Source organism: Vanessa cardui, chromosome 29, assembly GCF_905220365.1.
Source record: "Vanessa cardui chromosome 29, ilVanCard2.1, whole genome shotgun sequence".
In the NCBI taxonomy this organism is placed as follows: Eukaryota; Metazoa; Arthropoda; class Insecta; order Lepidoptera; family Nymphalidae; genus Vanessa; species Vanessa cardui.
In genome coordinates, this window is record NC_061151.1 from 7,312,653 (window position 1) to 7,336,894 (window position 24,242).

General features: G+C 38.5%; 1 protein-coding gene and 1 non-coding gene across 2 annotated transcripts in view; one reads left to right on the forward strand and one right to left on the reverse strand.

Annotated features, from left to right (window-relative positions):
- Nucleotides 1-24,242, reverse strand: part of LOC124541989 (GTPase-activating protein CdGAPr) — a 74,014-nt gene that overhangs the window by 43,971 nt on the left and 5,801 nt on the right. The gene's annotated exons all lie outside the window — the stretch shown is intronic.
- On the forward strand, nucleotides 11,286-11,358 carry Trnak-cuu. Its single transcript has one exon. It is a non-coding gene; the product is annotated as a tRNA-Lys (tRNA).

Below are 24,242 nucleotides of genomic sequence, written 5' to 3' on the forward strand. Positions count from 1 at the left end.
TACATTCACGCTGCATTTAAACCGAATCTCCGCGTGAAGACAGTTAGTGTATATTGTAATAAGAGTCCGTGAGATCATCGCGATGATTCGCTTTCGATCGCCGGTTAGCGAACGAAAACAAAAGTTGACGATCGTCAAACCGTCGGCGCGCCCGAGACACGCACGCAGAGTGCCGCGCGCTCGCGTGCTCGATGCGTCGCCCGTGGTACCTACACCAATACGAGCCCGTTACCATCCCACTGCTCTCTTATGTTATAGGGGGAAAACGAGCTGGAGGGTCATCCGATGGAAAGTGAACGCCCATGGACATCTGCAACACCATGCTGTATAATTATACGTGAATCTCAGGGACGATAATTTCTTTAAATCTCTTGCTTCCACTGTGGTACTCTCTTTATCTTTTTCATATGTTATACGTGGTAATACAGGATGCTCAGCTAATAGACAGTGACTACCACCATCCATGGACATTTACAATAGGGCACTTGCTGGTGCGTTGCCGGCCTTTAAGGAAGGTTCACGCTCTTTTCTTGAAAGTTCCCAAGTCTTATCAGTTTGGAAAAACCGCCGGCGAAAGCCACAGAGTGGATGTGTGAGAGAAAAATGTATTAAAAATCGCGCTGTTGCGGATTTACAGCTGGACTAACGCCCCTTCGAAGATGTTTGTTGGGTGATTACGTCACAAGCTGCAGTACGGGTTGCTTGACAAACGTGTTCTCTTGTCAGTATGTACGCTATGGTGGGTTACCACTGGTCATAGACCTTTAATTGTAAGAAAGTTTCTATGTATCGCCGATACGTCGCTATAAGCTTAAGTCATGTCATGGCCAATGTCACATCCCTCACGTACCTGTAATTACACCGACTCAGTCAATACCGAAAAGCGACAAAACTAATGTCGTTTTGAGCACAAAGCCTTACCGGAGCACACAAAATTTGTTGTCTGACACATTTGTTTGAAACTTGTGTATTCTATTCCCACTGGGTAACCCGCGGGTTATAGTGACTCTGTTTTAGTATATTTACGATTTTAAACTCCTTTAACAACAGAAATTGAAATTATTGAATATAATTTTAAAGATGTTCATAATTATTATCTTATGCTATTCTACATATTGGATTAGATATGAGACAGTGCGTCCCCAGGGTCTAAGCTATTCTATTCGCAAACGAGGTATGTGAGACTCAAGATGACTTCCTTAAAAACCTTCTGCATTAAAAACTTACTAATTTTGCAATTTTATTTCGAATCAGTACAAATCACAAATGAAAATTATCAAATATTTTGAAGCAGTTTCAAACTCAAATTACTTTAATCAATATAGAAGCATTACACTTACTTATCGATGGTCAAATAAAACAGTGTCACCGGTTCGGAAAAGTAAACACCCCGACCTGAGTAGAACCGACGAAAGATACTTTTGGTCTTTTTTTGTCTATTTTATTATATACACAATTGAATATGAAAGGAAATAGCCAGCAGGAGGAGCCAGATTGATCTCAATCAACAACAGATGGTACTTATTATCGTTACCAAAAATATTCCGCAAGTTCTGAGTTTCAAGTTCAAGTTTTGAGTGAGCCAGTGTAACTACAGGCACAAGGAACATAACATCTTAGTTCCCAAGGTTGGTGGCGCATTGACGATGTAAGGAATAGTTAATATTTCTCAAAGCGTCATTGCCTATGGGTGATGGTGAACACTTACCATCAGGTGGCCTATATGCTCGTCCGTCAACCTATACCATAAAAATAAAAATAAAGTTCGGGGCGCCGCGTGTCGTGAGGCTGGCAACACCGCGACATTCAATTTCACGGCCCGGCCGCGGCGAAAGTGAACGCTCGACCATTAGCGCTTCACACGCGGCGCGGCTTTAGTTTCGCTGCCGTTTGGATAATGAACGCACACACGGATATTAAGCACCTCGTTTTTTGTCGACTAGGTAGACTAGACCAGTACTAGACCACCTACTGTAAGATATATTAATCATTATAATAGTCATTACACTCTCATATTTGCCCTTGTTCTCCAACCAAGGTTCTCTGATCGAAGGCTGTGTGAGAGATCGCTATGTGCGCAAATGTTACGACCGCCTTTAAGCACCATTTGTTTATTATTATTATTGTGGTGGTGTATCTGGATTCTCTATCGTCAACAACTGACATATATTGTGCAATCAATTATTTAGATGCGTAAAAACAATCGTTATAATAGTTGTTGCTTTCCAGGCAGTATGTAATATATACCGACATATATAATTGTATGTAACTAACATCGTTTTGTATTTTAAATATTCAAAAAGAGTAACTACTGAGTTTCTTGCCGATTCTTCCGAATGAAAATATATTTTAATTGATTTCACCTTTGCCTGTTAGTCACACTCTTCAAATCAAGATACAACGGTAACAAAAACTAAGTGTTTTTGTTAAATCAAACCTGTAGTTACATTGGCTTAGTCACTCTTCAACTCAGGACATAACAAGAGACCTAGCGTTGTTGTTTGGCGGTATCTAAACCTACCTACCGCCGAGTACCGTTCACGTAATCTAATTAGCGAGCATCTATCTCTGTGTAATACAACACTAACTAACCTTTTGACCCTGTTAACACCTCTGAGCCTGGAAATCGTAAAAGCCCTTGGTCCAGAGACAGATTAAACGTTAGCGAACTATGAATGATCGTTCTTTATAGGTGTAGTTAAAAATAACTACACAACTATTTTATGGTTGACGACCTCCCTGATCGAGTGGTGTGTACACCGGTTTTCAAGGGTACGCCACTCCGAGGTCCCGGGTTCGATTCCCGGCCGAGTCGATATAGATCATCATTAGTTTTCTATGTTGTCTTGGGTCTTTGTGTTTGTGGTACCTTCGTTACCTACACCTGATTTTCCATATCACAAGTGCTTTAGCTACTTACATTGGGATCAGAGTAATGTGATGTTGTCTCATATTTATATAAAAAGAAAACTATTGAATGGTAGAATCAAGTCAATCGAATTATCAGGGAACAAACGAACTTTCATCTTAACGTTAAAACACGAAGTATGAGACCGTAATTTGTAGACGGAAGTCATTACCTGCGATCATAATATGTTATAAATGCAGAAAGTGTTATAGAAAACTGTTACGCAACCGACACGTAACGAATACCGGGCCGGCCGCGGAGAGAACAGCCGCCTCGCGCGTCTGACACCTCTGCATACCTGTACAGTCCTAGACATACTCTCGCCCAAAACGTTTCTATCTCCAAGTCCAATTACAATATTCAATAAACGTTATGCTTACGTATAGTAGAGCTGTCTATATTATAGCAGTCATCTTAGTAAACTAAGTACTTCACTTTCTTGAATATTTTAACGGGTATTGAAAAATACGTAATAATGACAACTTTGATTTCTTTAATTAACGTCATTAGATTAATACTGTTTTTTATAATTCCAAACGGAACATATCACAGCATATATCTTAGAAATATTACGATAAATCTAAATAAACGCGGGGCGTGTTATAATATGCATCAGTACAACGCGGGCGATTAGATCGTTTGGTGAATGTTAAAATCTCGTCAGATGAAAAATAACAAGAGGCTTCGCATCTAAAACGAGTAATTAAAAGCAATCGTTATCAATTTAAAGCATACTCATTATCAATTTAACTATAATAGTATTCATTAGTCATCAGCGAGAAATAGCCGAACACAACCGCCATCACTAAAATTCCCTCCAAATGACAAAAGACAAACTCCGCGAGCGATTGATACGAGTCCAGTCGCCGATCGAAATTTCGTCGTTTGTCAAAGTTTCCGGGTCACTGTTCTTTTGGCGCCACAAACTGGATGTAAAGAGCTCGTGGGCGGTGATCGTGTTAAGTGGGCATATGGAGGAAATCGGTAATGGCTCAAACAAAGACCCGAGCGTGAGGCTATACGCTGGAACTGTACCGGTAAGTACACCGGCTTACTCATCACTCACACTTGAACTCAACAAAATAGTATTTTTTTTTTAATATATAAATATGAAACAACATCACATACATTACTCTGATCCCAATGTAAGTAGCTAAAGCACTTGTGTTATGGAAATCAGAAGTAACGACGGTACCACAAACACCCAGACCCGAGACAACATAGAAAACTAATGGTAATCTACATCGACTCGGCCGGGAATCGAACCCGGGACCTCAGAGTGGCGTACCCATGAAAACCGGTGTACACACCACTCGATCATGGAGGTCGTCAAAGTACAGTTAGCGGTACAATGGCGATATGTGTCCACCTGATCGGCAGCCGACGGTGCCGTCATGGCCGTGTCCAAAATGTTCTTACAAAAACTAGGGGCGTGTGTTGTAACACTCACAGAGGAAAATAAATAGAAAATACCGCGTGAAAAAACTCAAAATATGACAAATATAAGTTAAATTGTACGTAATAGTAAACACAGAAAAACAAATTAAAATAATATTCACTGATTAGATTATAACTGAAATATGAAAATGTTTCTGAATAAGCCCAGGCCAGAGTCTTAGCTCCGGGATGTAAGAGACCGCGTAGTTCTCGATACAGGAGTCGAAATGACAATAACACTAAGATGAGAGCTGAACTTGCTACAATATTAACTTTGAGCCTGTCGTAGTTTAGTATTTATTTTGGTTCACGAGTCAGATGGCAAGTATCCGTACATTTCGGTGATTAATATCCGGTTGCTATATATAACGAATCGTTGTAACCGATCGTTTGACGAAGTTCATGAAACGACACAAAACGAATCATTTCATGAATACAGTTTCATCCATGACCGATACATAAATATTAAATATGTGTAATATAGATGGCAAGCGAGCAAGCTTACACGATGATAAATGTCCACCGCCGCCCAGGGACATTTGCAGGTACTTGAAGGGCCCGTAAGAAATGCTCTTTTCCTGAAGGTTCTCGAATCGTATTTTTTTTTATGGTATAAGTTAGCGGACGAGCATATGGGCCACCTGGTGGTAAGTGGTCACCATCACCCATAGACAATGACGCTGTAAGAAATATTAACTATTCCTTACGTCTTCAATGTGCCACCGACCTTGGGAACTAAGATGTTATGTCCCTTGTGCCTGTAGTTACACTGGCTCACTCACCCTTCAAACCGGAACACAACAATACTGAGTACTGTTATTTGGCGGTAGAATAACTGATAAGTGGGTGGTACCTACCCAGACGGAAAGACGGTATCGCTTCGGAATAAAAATGTTTGTTATGTTTATAGCTCCAACGTTTGGCTGAGCTTCGTATTAAGTCTCAGCTATTTCAGGGCGGTCACCGTGAACTCGTATCCTCATTATCTATGTGTACTCGGTTAAAAAGGGTAATTGTTATAGAAATTGTATCCGAGTGAATTCCCGTCGCGCGCTGTGTAATAAAAAGCCGTTTCGAGATATCGTCTCGTAGTAGAAAGCGGACCGGTCGCCGGGGCGCCGGCCACGCGCAACCGGTAACGCACGCCGAGGATGAGTTCGTACTCGCTCGTTAGTCGTTCCTATTCGCTAAGGCAAGCCTCACGCCGACTTCGCGACTCAACAACAGCCTGTAAATTCCCACTGCTGGCCTAAAGGCCTCCTCTCCCTTTAAGGAGAAGGTTTGGAACATATTCCACCACGCTGTTCCAATGCGAGTTGGTGGAATGCACATGTGGCAGAATTTCTATGAAATTCGTCACATGCAGGTTTCCTCACGATGTTTTCCTTCACCGCTGAGCACGAGATGAATTATAAGGAAAAATTAAGCATATGAAACAGCGGTGCTTGCCTGGGTTTGAACTCGCAATCATCGGTTAAGATGCACGCATTCTAACCACTGGGCCATCTCGACTCCGCGACTCACACTGACTCTATTTACCTACTTCAAAATAAACTTCAATAAATTGTTTGTCTGTGCATTTTTAAAAATCTAGCCCAACAGATCACCAATGAAATCGAGACGGAACCACTTCTGAGCTCCTGAACCCGACGCAACAGGAATCAACAAAAATTCATGAACAACAAAGCTATACAGAAACATGAGTGTTTCTGTATAGCTTTGTTGTTCATGAATTGTATATGTATATACATAAGATACGAATTGATATCCTCCTCGTTTTTAAGTCGGTGTATTCGTTTCACTTACCTGCTTCTAAAACGGTGATCAAAGTGAAATTAATTTACAAATGGCTCGCTCGCGGGACTATCAACTCGGCGGCCATACTTAATGACGTCATATACCTGTAACAATAACACAATACAAACATTAGTCGTTTAATATTTTTTAAGATAATTTAAACCGGTACTTTACTGTACACCACAAAATTCCTGAAGGTTCAAAAGTCAGTTTAAATAATAATCATTTAATTGAAAGTTACGGCGGTTCCACACAAGTTTAAAGTCATTTCTACGTACGACAAAATCGTGCTTAAGCTGTGCGCATGGAACATTCTCCAGATAACGTTACTGAGAGCCAAAGGTCGAAGTTTGACAACAGGCCGTCTCGCGCTCGACTATAAAAGAGAATTAAAATGCTTCGGTCAAGCGTGAGTTGCTCGTGAAATAAATAATATTAATAAAACAGCCAAGATTTATTTTTGGGCGGCATATTCAAAGTATATTCCAGCTCTGGAAGGAAGGGTCAACGCTACTGTGGTGTTGTAGGCTTTAAGCTGACCTGAAGCTGAGATGTGCTTAATCCAAGATAAGAAGGAAACCGCGACTTAGAATTACTTATTTTTAAAACACTAAATGCTTGGTCAAGCCTGTCAATAAGTTATATTTATTTTAAACTCCTTAAAGTGACGACTCTTAATGGTATAGTTTTTTTTTAAATATTTAATTAATTTATTCAAAGAAAAAGTACATTTGGATAATCATGTCTAGCGATGCAACAAAAACAACAAATTGTTTGTCTGTGCGCCGTGGAGTCTAGAACAGTATAAGATCATTAATATAAAATAATAACGTACAAACATGCGGTCAATTGGTTTTTATATATCTTTTCATAAACAATGTATCGCATGCGTCCGTTGCATTCGCACTTTACGGGGTGCAGCATATGACTCCAACCCCCTCCGCACCGCGACATGTGTCGTGTGCAGACATTCACAGAGCAGGTCGTTCGCTGGACCCCATACGGTGTCCCGACCGGTGCGCTCGCATTGAGAATGCACGAAGGATCAAAGATGTCTGTTGCACGTGTCATTAGTATTGACACCGCCACTCATTGACAATAATGGCGCTGTAAGGAATATTAATCAATCCTTACAGCGCTGAAGATGTTGTGTTCCTCATGCCTGTAGTTACACTGACTCAGTCACCATTCAAACCGGAACACAACACCACTGAGTACTGCTGTTTGGCGGTAGCATATATGGTTAGCGGTACCAACGCAGACGGGCTTACACAAAGTTCTACTCCATTAACACTTCAAGATTGCAAATGCCTTCTGTGGGTATGTGTCAATTCGCCTTCCGCGAACGAGTTTAATCGATCGTCGTGGGATTCTGGTTTCGTAGACTTGTCGATATGAATACGTTGAAGGCGGACGCCGTCGCCGGCCGCAGCTAGCTGAGGTAAAAGTGTAATTTGACATTAGACACAACAATTACGGGCGCGACGGCATCGACGCATTAAGCGGTGGCTGATCTCTCCGACTGACACACAAACCTAGCACCGTTTGTTTGAACACCGCCTCCACTATTTATAAAGATACAGACGATACCTGGCCATACCGTCCTGTGACTAATTAATTTTAATTAAGAGTAAGTTAAAGTCGAGATGGCCCAGTGGTTAGAACGCGTGCATCTTAACCGATGATTGCGTGTTCAAATCCAGGCAAGCACCGCTGTTTCATGTGCTTAAATTGTCTTTATAATTCATCTCGTGCTCAGCGGTGAAGGAAAACATCGTGAGGAAACCTGCGTGTGGTCAATTTCGTCAAAATTCTGCCACATGTGTATTCCACCAACAAGGGAGAGGAGGCCTTTAGCCCAGCAGTGGGAATTTGCAGGCTGTTGTTGTGTTGTTTTTGTTTGTTGTGTGCGTGTGTGTGTGTGTCAGTCGTGTAGCAACAATCGGCGCACAAAACTGTATTTGTAGTTACTGTATGTGTATCTGTAGTTCAGTTAGTGCGTACGGAAGGATTGTTATATTTAACTTGTGACCCGTCCCGGCTTCGCACGAGTACAATGCTGATACTAAATATACTACGGAATATAGAAACTTGTTTATTTAAGACATCACATTAGAACCTTCTAAAATTATTAGTGTTTCTTTACTATTAAAAAAACCGCATCAAAATCCGTTGCGTAATTTGCAGTAAGCGACTTTATTTTATACTATGCAATGATTTACTAGAAATCACTAGCGGCTTCATTCGCGTTTCAAGGGTTGGCATAGAGAGAGAGAACCTTTGTCAATCGTCGCAACAAACAGACGGACAGAGAAACAGAGTTACTTACGTATTCAATATATTAGCATACAGTTTAGCCATGTTTGTGGATCATATAAGCACGCAAGGTGTGACTACGTCGACGGAGTTCATTCAAGCGTTTTCCAATGTTACGTGTACTGGTTGGACCTGTTTTTTATTTAAACATTTATTAATTTTTATTTCACAATTTACATTAATTATATATTTATATTACTATAATTTACATTGTTACGTATAGTTTTATTGAGAGATATTATATTTCAAACATGCAAGGGTTCCGTATAGTATTGAAATTAAAAATTTGTATACCTATTTGTGATAATATACACAATAAACTGTAAATAAATAAATACTTCACAAATGAAATAATACGGTAGTACTGTCCGAACTCAGTTCTTATCCAACAAATAAATCAATAATAAAATAAAAAATAAAATAAACAACTTTGATATAAAAAAACATGTCCGTGTTAGTCGTTGAGAGACATTTACTCACTTAAATACATTTTTTATAGAATTAAAAAAAAAGTTTTTATGAAAGACAAACTTTAAATACTGTTTTTGTTATTAACAATACGACAGTTGATTAGAATCGGCGAAGCTTGGCCTTTGCCTCGTTCGACGCGAGCCGTTATGAAGCAGAAAAAACGTTCGCAGGGCCGATGAACCTTTTATCTTATTTAAATAAGACACATTAACGTGTCGTTGGAAAGTGTCTGGTCGACGCCGTGACGTCACTCGAATATATAACATCCACGTAAATATACACAACAGCAGCCTGTAAATTCCCACTGCTGGGCTAAAGGCCTCCTCTCCCTTTGAGGAGAAGGTTTTTGAACATATTCCACCACGCTGTTCCAATGCGGGTTGGTGGAATACACATGTGGCAGAATTTCTATGAAAGTTGTCACATGCAGGTTTCCTCACTACCACGATGATTTCCGCTGAGCACGAGATGAATTATAAAGACAAATTAAGCACATGAATCAGCGGTGCTTGCCTGGATTTGAACCCGTAATCATCGGTTAAGATGCACGCGTTCTAACCACTGGGCCATCTCGACAAAAATATACACTTTTTATTTATTAATTGTGACTAGTCAGGCTTTTTATGATAGAGATGACAAGCGCGCAGGAGACTCGTCTGATGGTGAAAGTGACTACCACCTCCCACGGATATCCGTAACACCGGGGAGCTTGCAGGTGCGTTGCCGGCCTTTAAGGGATGAGTATTCCTCCTTTGAAGGTTTCCAAATCGTTTGGAATCGGAAAAACCGCCGGCGAAAGTGCGTTTAAAAACAATATTACGTCAAAACAGCGGAAAATGTTAATGGCCCTCTCATAGACCTATGGACACTAAGTTATAAGTAATTAAAAGTATGACTAGTAATAATTAAGAGAAAGTAGTTTTATTACACAAGATCAATTTCCGACGATACGATTATTTAAATCGCTGATTTAAGATGATTACATTAAACGTCGCTTCCTCCGGTTACGACTGTCGTTTCTTAAGAGAAAATAGCAAATAAAAGAAACGCAGCAAATCTTTGCCCATTTAAGCATCGTTATTATCTATCCATATCTAAATAAAGCATGAAATTACGTAAGTATGAAATAATATGTAGTTTATTATGAATTGTATATAATTTAACAGTCTATAATCATAATATTATGTGTATTATTGAGATGTAGTAGTGTGCAGTTTATTGTTATACTTCAATAAAAATATTCGAATGTTGTACAGTTCCAAGCTTCTATTACTAAATTTTAATATTATTATTTATTGGTTTCTCTTGTGTTCACTCATATTTTGAGCAGTAAAGCATTTCAATAATAATAGATACTCCACTAATTAAAATATATGTATATGCTGAATGTGAGCAAGTTATGCAAACTAATACAGAGCATAATATAAATGAAGTTGCTTTAAGAATATAAAACTTAAATATAATAACTTCTAAAAAATACATTACATCAATAGAGGTGTTTTCGAAGTAATGTGTCGTTTGGAAGTTATTGTTATCTTATTTTCCCTTTCGCATTTAGCCTCTATCTTGAACCGGCAGACAATAAGTCAAGGGCTTAAATAATTAAATTGAATATTTAAATAAAACTAGGTCTAGAAAGGTAGACTACCACTACGGGTCTACCCGTGACCACGAACGCTGTAAAGTGCTCGAAACGTCGGGATGTCCAAAATAATTAATATACGCGATTAAAATCCGTAATAACTAGTTTTATTTAAATTGAATATACCACTACCACAGTTAGCAGACACTTCGGAGCACAGATTCTACCGAAAAGTACCACACGAATCTCAAACCATGAATGTTTGAATAATTCAACTGACATATCTTCAGGAGAGTCATTCAAATAGTTGTATTTAAAATTGTGAATGTGTCAAAATGTTGCAAACAGCTGTCCCGTACAACGAGCGCTCGTTTTATTCGGCAGAAATAAAGGCAGCCGTAACAATGGACACGTACCCGCACTCTTACTCGATCGCGTATGAACCGTGTAATTGTCTGTCCGTGTGAACTGTTGTTACTCATAAACGCAAAGAGTAAAGTAACTGCCGTTATATGAAACTCATTCGACCACGCCGTTTTATTGCACTGTGTATTTAGATGTGGCAGATTGCGTTTTTTGTAACTCGTAGAGGGCCGTACAAATGTGCCACCTGATGGTGAATGGTCACCGCCACACGTACAACTTCAAGGAATACTTACGCAGTAATATTAAAAATAGGGTGTATATTTCTTTTTCATTCGGCTAAAAATAAGTTAGCTACCGTCTTCATATGGGTAATAGAATATGTACTAATAATTGGCACACATCGCCACAGCCCGGCTAGCTCAGTCGGTAGAGCATGAGACTCTTAATCTCAGGGTCGTGGGTTCGAGCCCCACGTTGGGCGAAAACATTTTTGTTTTTATTTTTTAATAGCCTTTTTATTTATCCTTACATATATTTTTTAAATACCGGCAACGTTAAATACAAGCATATTTTTCTTTTTGTATAAAACGAACATCATTTGCCATTAATAAACATTTTGTACATTTAAATATATCTAAGTCATCAGAATAAAACACAAGTTATTATTTACGAAGATATTGTCTGAATAATACCAGATCACCATTCCCCTAAGCGCGAGGGAAGCTGCAAGTGTATACTAGTTAGTACATAATGCTCGTAGTAAGACGCAGGTACAAGTAGCAAGTAGCAGGTAATACATATTAATTCCATGGTGAGCATTTAATGCTTATTTATTTATTGACGTAATACTTTACTGCGCAACACAATGATGATATTATATATCTAGTGCAAAAGACGAACTGTTGCTTTATATATTTTAAAATCCGTTCAACAGCAACTCAGCCATTTAAAACTAACAGGCAGTGTGTCCCACTGTTGGGCAGGATACACATGTGGCAGAAGTTAAATAAACTAAGACACATGTAAGATTCCTCGCCAGGTTTTCCTTAGCCGAGCACGAGATGGATTGCAAACACAAATTAACATCATGATAATTCAGTGGTATATGGCTAACACGCATGCGTTCTAACGACCCTCTCATCCATACAGAGACGAGTTTCTCAAAATTCTTTATAATAAAGGGCGCGCAAAACGCGTTAAGTTGAGAGCCAGGTGCTCGCAACTTGAGATGTAAGTGCGAGTCAAGCGGCGAGATAAAAGGAACAAAAACGGTCAAGCACATGACGCCGCCTCGCGCCGAGTGTCGCGCATGGTAAGGAGAGTAAGGCCTTATGTGCCACTGTTGCCTCAGGACCTTTACTCTAGAGCAGGATACTGCTAGAAGGCCGGTTGGTGGCTACAGGCAAATGTGCCACCCATTGAAATATTAACAATTCCCTACATCGTTAGTATGCCAACGTCTTTGGGAACTAAGGTGTTGTTCCTTGTGCCTTTTATTATAGTTATCCAGCATCACTCATGATTCAAATTGGTTACACTAAAAGTATGGCAGATTTTCATTAATTTAATTTCAGTGCGTACGTACTGAGTTTCCTGGTTTTTCTCGTGAGAATCATAATATTCTTCAATCAAGTAACTCAGTAAAGCATTACTGAAAGTGGTGGCGTACAGAAATAAGATTTAATGTAATTTCATAATCATAATATAGCTTATATTATTGAATATATTAATATATTATTATACTTTACTAAATAGCTGTGAAGAAGTAACAAAGATAATAAGGATTTAGTTTATATTTCATTATAATATTAACTTAGGTCTTTTAAGCACTGTGTCACAGAATTATACACCCAAATGAAACACAATGTTTCAGAGGGCATTGTGTTCGTACCTGACATAGTACCTATGTTGCGATTCGTGTGTACTAACCACTGAAATATATCGGTTCCACGTGAGAAACATCAATAACAAAAAACTCAATACAGAACAGTTTCCTTTCATTGAAGTCGGTTAAGAAAGCCGCAGCGATTAGAACGCCAATATTTAACCAAATCCCCAAAACAAGTAAAAATAAAACCGCGTGGGAACTCAGTTGCAATATTGACGAGCCAATCTATCTTTTATTACAAAGGTTTAAGGACCATTTAACAAAAAAAAATGCGTAAATATTATTTCAATAAAAAGTATACCCTATTCCATATAATTAAAGTCCATTATTGCGAAAAAAAACTGTACGCAGCATATGGTCAACGTATTCTCTTGGCCACATGTTGCGGATGCTGGATTAGAATTCTTAAAAAGATAATCATGATGAATTTAATATCTCATACTAATTATAATTATGCTCGGTTAGTATATTTAAATAAATATTCAATTTGATTACGGATAATAGCCAGTACAGATGGAGGAAACGGAACAATTTAGTTTCTTAAGTTGGTACTGCATTGTTAGTGATGACGTAATTAACAGCCCGTATATATCCCACTGCTGGGCTTAGGTCTCCTGTCACAGGCGGATACACATGTGGAAGGACTTTATTGGTATCACAAACATGGTTCTTCAGGATGTTTTCAGATGAATTACAATTTGCCTTGGTTTGAATACAAAATCATTGATTTAGATGCAGGCGTTCTAAACACTGGTCGGTTAATATGACGTAAGAGAGGTTTAATGTTTGTGCTCGTTATTCAGAAGCTATAATCATTTCTTGCAGCAGGTATTAATTATCTCGCGGAACGGATTGGAGTGGCTCACGGAGCGCCAGTGCCTCTCCACTGGCGACGGCTCGAGTGGGTATAATGCAGTCATTAAAGTATAGATGGCAAATTGTAGTTCATCAAGCAATTAGAATATAATTAGGGAAAAGAAAGTGAGGTTAGAAAACTGCCTCACAAACTACATTTCCGCAACGACCCCAAAGGTCACCGTCCAATCGACCTCGTCGGCGCCGTTAGATGATCAGCTGCTTAATTACATTTCAAGACCTTAGATATCATTTCTACAAACTGGACTTTTATATGATGAATATTCGATAGATTTCTTTTTATTCACAACTTTTACACATTGTGAATCATCATATAACAGAATGGTATTCAACGTAAATATACAAGTGCACGGTGCATCTTCGCAACTAAGTCGAGCCAGATACAAAAAAAATAGTGTTCTCTGACTCTCGTAATCCGATGGGGCGGCAAATCAGTCACAACCCGTACCAATTCAAAGGCGGGACCAACGTTTCTCCTTACTTTTATAACGCAGGGTGTAAATATTGATGACTCCTAAACTTTGGACTTGCATAAAAAAATCTTATCTAAAAACACAATCGATCAGATTCTATAACACTGTACGCGCGCCAATAGACCAATGGACCTCCATTTAAATATTTAACACATTAATGGTGCAAACAAACATTGTGCTTACGAGAGCAGTCTCCCGATCCAAAATTGTTTTTAACACGTCTATCGATCCATTCATAGCGAATAACGAACTTTGAAACGAGCTTGGGGTAAATTTTCCCATTTGGCTGGCATCCCATGGGGGTGGGGGAAGCTTAGGGAAATGACTTCATCCGTCTCGGCGGCTGTCGCGACAATATGGCGCTGAATTTTTGGACTAGCGGTCAAAATCGCTTCTATCCTTCATATACGTTCGTAGAAATAAAAGATAGCTTTGATTGACGATGTTTTATGTCCTGCATTTACAATACGTATAGAATAGCTTGCAAATCATCATAATGAGTAAAATTAATGCCAGTGTAATGTAATGAAAAAGCACAAGAGAGATGCTGTCTTCATTTTCATAATTTTAAGGGGATTGACGGTGTATGATTTGACTAAAATTTCCTATAAGAAAATGAATACAAGGAATTGAGCAACATTCCACCCGCGGTACCAGCAGCGCATAAATGACTAAGATATTTTCAGGATAATCAATTGCCCGAATAACATCGCGACGTCCTGAAGTCTGAGCAATCGCTGACTCAGACATCAAAATAAATACGGCCATAGACGAGTAGGAGAAACGAAACGAGTAATATAATAATATATTCCCATTGCATAAATCCAGTCGAACCGAGAATTTTGTACTTATAATAAAAAATTCCTGTAGGTCTACGTTGGATCCGATTAAAAACTTATCCCCAGTTACATTATATTTAAATAAGATTTATACTCAACAAGACATATCCACAAAATTCGTATAATCGAGATATTTCGATATGAAATCTATAAAATTCAATGACATGAGTTTAACGGGCGTTGTTTGACGTTTACGGGTGTCTACAGAAGGTGTGCTCCAAATAATAATTTCGTGCAGGAGTACGGAAAACTCTTCTATTAAACTTCTTATATGAAAAGTAAAGGTTATACCGTATTTGTTTGGTTTTATTTATTTTACCCGAGCGAAACCGGGTCTTTGTTTAATTAGTAAAATAAAAATGAACTCAATCAGCACAAAATGGCAAAACGTACAAGACTCCAAATATACACTTAACTATGTCCAGTATCAAATGTATCATGATGGGACTACTTTGGATTTATACTGAATCTAACGATGAATGATTCATTAAAATTATACAGATTCTTTGTAAACGCCTTTTTAATGTCAATTAGTAATGAATTGAACAACCGATAACTATGATTGTCGTGGAATTATGAATTATTTCGTAAGTTATCTGATGACAACAAGTGACAAGCATGAGCATCACGGCGGATCTCAGCGACGCTCAAGTCTCACGAGTGACTCCTTAGACTCAGCAATCGATCACGTCCAAACAGTGAGATTTTCCAAACCTATCATTTTGCAATGTTTCATTGCAAGTTGAACAAAATAGGAGATCGAGGACGATGCTTAAGGACAGGGTCAGCCGCATTTCTTTTTTTCGAAATTGTTTTGTAAAATCAATCCGGATTCCTATAAATAAAGATTTCGGCCAACAATGAGAATTTGTATATACATACTACCTATATCTATATAGTTTCCCTGTTTCTGAAATAAAGAGTACTGTTCCGGATTTTTCATTCGTATCCGTTCAATAACAAACACCCATTCATCCAAACTTTCACATTTATAATAATAGTAAAATAATTACTATCTACAAATCTTGTAACCCTTTATTTGGCATTGGGTAGGAAATGGATCGCCTGGCCGTGGGATTGGGTCGAAGGACCCCACTTAAATCTCCCCGGAATTTAGCCTCGCCGCACATTCGCAAGATTACGGGAATTCTGTCGCTTACAACCGTGACCCTACCAGCGGTAGTTGCCAGTAGGTAGGCTTGCACCTAGAAGACGAACTAGGATAGAGCACGCATTTCTTTTCTACCTCTCGGACGAACTCCCTGAGTCCACCATTGGAGGATGGGAAAAGATCATGTAACCTAACCAAAAAAATAAAAATATTTTTATTTTCAGAAGAAAGAAGAGTAAAGTCGGAACTCTAATCTATGTTCAGAATATGTATTGTCTGAATGTCATTCAGAACGCTGGTTGACGTCGCTTTTTTGTAAAAGGGCGAGGCTGTTAATTAAAAACCAATTCTAGTTTTCTAGTTTGTTAACAAAAATAAAAATCAAAATGTAAAAACACAAAAACACTGTTGGCTGCGACGTATGCATTGAATTGAGAACGCTCTGATTTTGAAAAGAAATACTTATTAAAAAAATGTCAGTACAATGTACACACCTCGGTTTAGTATTAAAATGAAATAAATATAAAAGAGAGAAAACTGCAGTATTTCCAAAGAACTGAAAAAACTTAAGACGTGTACTTTCTTGAAATATTGTTAACGATAGATGTTTTAAGGCATTAAGTATATTTGAGAATATTATTAATAGTGTTCCTATACATATGTACTGGGATAAAATGTTTATTTCAAGGCTGCGAATTCACAGCGCTATGTGCGAACCATCGTACATAGCATAATGTACTTTAAACATATAGCGATAAAGTTGTGTATTCATTATAATTTTCGTCGCTATCCCTTGACCTACAACCATCGTTGGCGCAATGCGTAATACAATGATCAATTCTGTCGGGACTCGCCTTGCCAAAATATTGCTATTGTGATATATATATATATAGTAAAACTGTAATTAGGGCGTCGACGCTGTGCGAGAGCTACTGTCTTGTAATTATTGGCTTGGACATCGCGTAGGCTTCGTAGTATTCAGCAGATCTTTGCGTATTTCTATCTAGACGCTAACGGCCACGAATCATTTTGGATCAATGAAGAAGTCATATATGAGTAATAACAACAGCCTTGCTGCGAACCAAATTTAACGAGATTCATAGACTAAAGGGTAGATGTCGCCTGAAAGCTACGACGTGCAGACACTTCGAAGGCAATCTTAAGATACATACATCACGAAAATACGCTGGGGACGGATCAATTGTCTGAAAGGATTTGATATTTGACGAAAGTGTCCAAGGAAATGAACAGAACCTTTATATGAAAATCCGTATTTTAAGGAATGTTAAATAAATATATAATTCTGATTAATGTCAAGGTACCGGATGGAGTTGGTTTTGACCAATTTTTTATTATTGGATTATCAGGTCTGCTGATGTCATATTACCTTCTGGAATTTTCTCTTATAAAATCTCTCCTTAAAGTTTGATTACAATATCACCACAACATTTTATGATTCCTGATTATTTTTATACACAAATCACTACAGGTTAAATAAATAAGAAACCGTTTTAAATCAACGATCTCCAAATTGTGACCTATGTGAGTACACTGACCCGTGAGTTCCATTAATAGGAGAGCACTGAGGAGGAGGAGAGAACGAAACTGGCCAAAAATTAGAAAATTATTTCGGAAGACCGTAACAAATATTTATACATACGAGTATACATAAGTTTGGCATTTTCCTCGCTGTGATGTTGCCGTATACGCCGTAAATAATTGCGCTAGTTGTGATCTACTTGTACAATAACACTGTAGGCGGCAGCGCGAAAAGGTCAAATACATATCCCGAAGCGAAGTTCCGTACTTCTGTCTCAATCAAATCTGTAGCGCAGATCTATGCAACTCGCTTAGCGGAGAATAATATTCTGTTCTAATACGCGTGTCCTTTACATTTTATAATAATTTAACACTCCGTGTGAGATTTTGGAGAGAGTTGGTTCTTAGAGAATGACATTTAAAAGCAAAACGTACGACATACCTCGGTTGAAAGGACAATTTGGTACAGAGTACTCTTGACTAACGACTAGGTTAGGTTTATTTTTGTAAGCGCCCATCTGGGGCGGATGGATGGGACGGCGAGACCGCGGAGCACTGGTCACACGACACATCTAGAGAGAGTTCTGATCGAATGCAGAGAAACAACTGTGGGAAAAACATAAATTATATATAACAAATATAAATATATTTATGCTGGTATTTTTGAGCCTGTCAAGACAGACGAGCAAACATGCGTGATGGTAAGCGGTCAGCAATGCCAGGGGCACAGCCTAATCGCTACCTTACACTATAATTGGTTAAATATTCAGTCATATAAAATCTATGTTTTCATGCGTTCATTATGCTTAGCAGTACTTAGCCTTGACTTGAACTCCAAGGAAGGAGGACATGGGCTAATCTTTTTGCTTAACACATGACAACCGAACCCCTAAAACGCGAGCGAAGACGCGGACGACTAGTGTTAATATAAATAACCAATGTTGAACGTTAAATACGCCCAGTCTTGCATTTGGGCGATACTCTTTGACCTACAAACTTGGCGCAATGCGAAACACGATGAGAGCTGCATCGTGTTGCCAAAAAAATAGTATTGTTTTTCTTGTACTAGAAAAGCTTTATTTCACACCGACATTACATCAGGTGAATGCAACTCCGTAAGAGGAATCTCGACACAAACCGAACACGAGCGCGTATTACGCGACATTGCCTACGATCATTATGACAGGTATATGATACACGGCTCAAAATGGCGTGTCACCGTAAGTCGGTGTCAATATCTCGAAAGTGAGATACGAAGTCGATTTAAAAGAATCGAAATGTTGATCTATTACGTTTTCACAAAACAGAAAAACGCTTGAGTGCAGTTTGTAAGTAACGCCTCCACATGGCCCACTGTTGGGCTAAGGAGCTGCTTAAATTCGGGATGTTAGATAAACTTATGACAGAATATATTTCGAAACATACAGGTTGCCTCACGCTATTTCCCTAATTTCCCTTACGGAAAAATGATAATCAGTGGTGATAATTTATTTTATCTTTAATGGATCCAATTGGCCCTCTCGACTGAATGATACGGATTGCAAGTAGCTTACTGAACGTATTGTATTGTCTTTTGCAATCTAACGGCGGATTTAATTTTATTTTATCTTGCAAAATTGCTTGTATAGGCAGACTGAAAAATGGGCATGAGTTCATAGACATAGGCGCTTCAAGAAATATTAATCATCTATTACACCTTGCTAGCGCGCTACCAACTTAGGGAAAAGATGTTATATTATTTGTGTGTGTAGTAACACTGGGTCACCCATTTCAAACACAGATATTAAACAGCCATCAAATATGGAAGTATAGGAAGAAGTATAGTCGATTAATGCCATTATTCATTTCATATTTTTGAATCCTAGACGAAACTTTATCTAATAATATATTTGTTTAAAGGTTACGCAAGGAGCAACCGTGTATGTGATGCAGCGTTGCATTTGTTTACAACTTGATCTATTTTAATCCGAGCCGAGAGTTTTAAGTAAACAAGAAGAAATTTGGAGATTCCGAGACTTTTATCGCTTAAGTTTTGTAAAACTTTGTTGCAGGATTTAATCAGACGAACGTTTCCGTATCGAAATGAAGATTCTGCAGACCATAAAACAGTTAATAAACAAAGCATATTATTCAACACGAGCAAAAAAATATATTATATTATTTATTTAATTATTATATTCATTTCCGCACGTGCTTAGCTCCGAAATTAAATAATATGTATTTTAATTTTGGACTGAGAGTGTTTTCATTAAAGTTATCCCTTATCAATTAAAATCTATGAAGAGGAGATGTTAATGATTAATTTTATTATTAAAAAAAACGGTTAAAACAATAAATAAAAACCTATACCTATACACGTAGTGCGTTTGGGCGAGGTTTAAGTATCCAAATGAACAAACAGCACAACGCCTGCTGACGGTTTTGCTCTATATAGAGTACCCACTATACACGGTATACGCGATATATCAACCTTTAATTCGAATCAAGGTGACGCGTATCACAACCCGGGGTGTGGGGGAGTCGCGGCGCAGGGTGTGCCGGCGTGAGTCACGTGACCTTTGGAGTCTCGATCTTTAAGGCTGGTCGGGCAGGCGGTGCTGTAATATGCAATGTCTTCATTCGCTTGAGCTTTCCCTTTTCATTCGGAGTCGTTTTATTGAATTCAGTGCATAATTGGGAGTGTCCCACCACAATTTACATCTTTACTTGACATCTTCGCCGATTACACTGAGGGTGTATGTCTGAGCCTACAGCTCATATAATCCCTCCCAGTCTTTATTATCACAAAGGCTTTTGATATTTAAATACGGTATATAGCTAGCTAGCTAGCTAGCTGTGACACTACATGCCCTACTGAACCCTCTTGTTAAATCTATCCGTGTGGCGAGTTTCTTTTTTATGTACAGAAGTTTAGAGGTGACTCAACTACAAACGTTTCCAATTGAAAAATTCTATTCCTTATACTAACTATGAGTAGGAAAACTTAACTAACTTAATTCTAAAGCTTTATTTAACAGTTGGGAGACACTCGGTGTCCCTTGTATAGCACGGCGCGCCGTGGAGCGCCGGCCGAACGCCGCCACCCCGTGACCTACAAACGTCCACCGCAACACTTTCATTACTAATATTCAGCCATTTCTACAGAGAAACACTGATACACACTGAGCAGAAACACGAAACATTTTCCGATTGGACAGAATATTTTTCTTACGTACAGCTGTACTTTGAATAACGTTCGTTTTCAGTTATTTTTCTGTTCGATTTCTGGGGTCCTACATGGATTCGTTAAGATCTGATAAAGGTAAGAGTCGAGATGGCCCAGTGGTTAGAACGCGTGCACCTTAACCGATGATTGCGAGTTCAAACCCAGGCAAGCACCACTGTTTCATGTGCTTATTTGTCTTTATAATTCATTTCGTGCTCAGCGGTGTTTTCCTTCACCTTCCTCACATCGTGAGGAAACCTGCATGCGACAAATTTCATAGAAATTCTGCCACATATGTATTCCACCAACCCGCATTGGAACAGCGTGGTGGAATATGTACAAAACCTTCTCCTCAAAGGCAGAGGAGGCTTTTAGCCCAGCAGCGGGAATTTACAGGCTGTTGTTGTTGTTCGTGTATTACCTTTAATATTACATGTAAATGGTTCTCAGAAAAGTAACTACTTATTGCCTTGCCGGTTCTTGCAGAATCTACATTCCGAACCAATAGCTGACTACAAATAAATGACCATGATCCAGAAATGCTCGCAAGAGCCTACTCGAGCTAAGTATACGATGATTTGTATATGGTGGAAATAGGCTGTTTTGTGGCTGCCTATTTTGTTTTTATCTTGCAGCTATAATAGGTGTAAATATTAATTAATATTAATTATACAATAAGAGACGCTCTCAAGTATTAAACTGTATTGTCGAAACACATTTTTTTTGCTAACAGCACTCGTTCGGAATCCGATACCAACAAAAAGTGACATTAATTTCAGTATTTACTAATTTTCCATATGTATTATAACATAATCATCTATTAATACATCATTACATGTGCATATAATGATACGCATTAAATGGATGCCTTTTACGTGCCCGGCGCGTAACACGTCTGTCGGTGCAATCATTTGAACCGCAGACACCAAGTTTCCGATTCGGGGAGTCAATACATCCTTCCTGGGCAATCGTTTGCAAGTATAAAATACGATGCTGTCGTTCCAACTAACCTTTAGAAATGCGTACGTCAGATTGTATTCTATTTTATGTTTGTCCTAAATACTCGATTGGTCATGAGATTTTGGTTACAAGTTTGCGGGTACAAATAAAGTCTATAAAGTAGTTTAAAGTCGGTAACACTTCCCCTGTCCCTTCTCATTCCCAAGTAGACAAGTCATATTACTCTTCACACGATTATAACATGGCGTTAGTCTTTCTGCTTTTTAAGTAAGACGTGTAGACTTAATATCTTAATAAAAAAAATATTTAATTTAAAAGTATTAAACAATCTTCTATAGTTTAAGTGCTCTAGACTTAGACTCTATCAGATCTCAGTAGTAACTGAGAATTTCCGTGCTAAGAAAATAAATAACGTTTTAATATTTAGCCCGAAGATTGGACGCAGGACCAGCTCGACAGCACCTTACGAACTTAATTAATGATTTTTTCGTAGTCCAGATTAATTTTACAGTTTTACTTAACACTGAAGCCATTACAACTACACCATCTTGTAACTATATCTTTGATTCGACCACATTGCGGGGACATTAGCGTATCGAGTGTCTCAATCTGCCAATATGTCTTTTTATCTACGTGTTAAGGTTGAAAGTTTTCTATCAATAGAGTCTGCGGCGCATTGTAATCGAATAAGAGCGACCTTGATTGAATTTCTGTTTTTTTTGCAGTAAAATTACGCAAATGTCTCAATCATTTCGTTATATTTAACGTAAAGGTTCCATAAAACTAATTGCGCATTCATTTAGTTCACAATTTGGTATGCATAATAAATTTATAAGAATAATTGAAAACCATTCTATTTTTAGTGTGGTGTGCGAAATTCAAACCAGAACATATTAGAGTTCTGCAATCAGCTCCTTTGCTTCATTGCCAGATCACATCGGTGGTGCATTCGCCATTTCACTTTGCCACCACTGACCAACACTGCGTTTCTTGTCGGTTCTTGGTAGAATATATTAACAGAGAAATGACGATATAAATGTGCTTGTCAAACCTACTCATATGAAGTATATCTATATACAGGAATTAGGACGATGTCGGATGTGATCGGAATGTATCGGACGTCAGATTCCTATTTTACAATTAAATGAGAAATGATGCGCAGCGCGTCCGCGGAGTTTCACTCACAACTTTCTATTCGCCACCTATACTTTACAAATGCCACTGAAGGTCAGGCGACGCCGAGGAAATACTAACCAGCTGAACGATCTGGAGGAACACGCTCGCGCCCACCGCAGAAAACGATCGTGAAATTTTCTGAAAGCGACATGCGCTGTTGACGTTAAAAAATATGCGATTAAAGGACACAAGGTCCAAAATCAGCGTAACATAGTAGGCGGACGTGGCTCCCCCCTGGTGTGCTCTAGTTCCACGGTATGGCATAATACGTTGGAGTAACGCAGTAAAAAAATCGCAGATTCTTTAGCCAGATTCCCTCAGCTATAAGGCGCACTATATCCAATCGTTAGTGAATTTTTGAAAGTCAATTAGTAAGGTTAAGAGTTCATTGCTTTGGTTTGGTTTGATATCATATTTGTCCAGCAGAACCTGTTCTTTAGTATATCAAACGAATCTTGGTCTGAAGTTTGTTAAGAAATTGAGTCAGTGATACGTTTTATTTTATCATACTCTTAAGTGTATTTATATCGGAATTTGCGTCGTGGACACACTTCGTAATGCGTCAAACATGATTTATATCCCATAACAATGGAGACTGTATGCGCTTTTAAGATTGATAGATTAGGTCAATTAAATCCGCATAAAATATAGAATTAGATAAATTTTATTTGCTTACTACATCTAGGCACTGTGTTAATATTTGTGGATCAGGCTGGGGGAAGCGAGTAAATGTCATGTATATCCTGCTTACCCATTTATAGAGTTTGGAGCATCTACTGCGCTGACACAATGCAATTCGCTGGTTCTTCTTGGTATCGCAGCGGATGAAAGTGTTCCAAATCAAATTTTCAAGTTTGAAGTTAGCGGTATACGTCTCGCATATGTTCGAAACAATGGCATTCATTACACCGACTCGCCCGTACGTGAACGCAATTATAAATTCGTGCCATACACGACACCGGTAGCGAAACGTGAAGGCAATGAGTAACGATAAGATATATCAAAGGAAGTTGGACTGCCCGTGATTATTTAAAAACTCATATATTTCTGCGGCTGTACTGGCACGTTTAAACTTTTTTCCCATTATATAATCTATGGTATAATCGTTACATTATATTATTCAATAGGGAATATATGATGACTACTTTAAGGTGTACTTTTTTTACTCACACAATATCTTCAAAAGAACCTCCTAAAAAGGCCTGCGTTCACAATACGGATTGGACGTGCCGCGGAATCGTCTTAACAAATCTGCTGTGTATTTCTACGCGAGTGTCGTCAGGAGGAGAATGATTTCA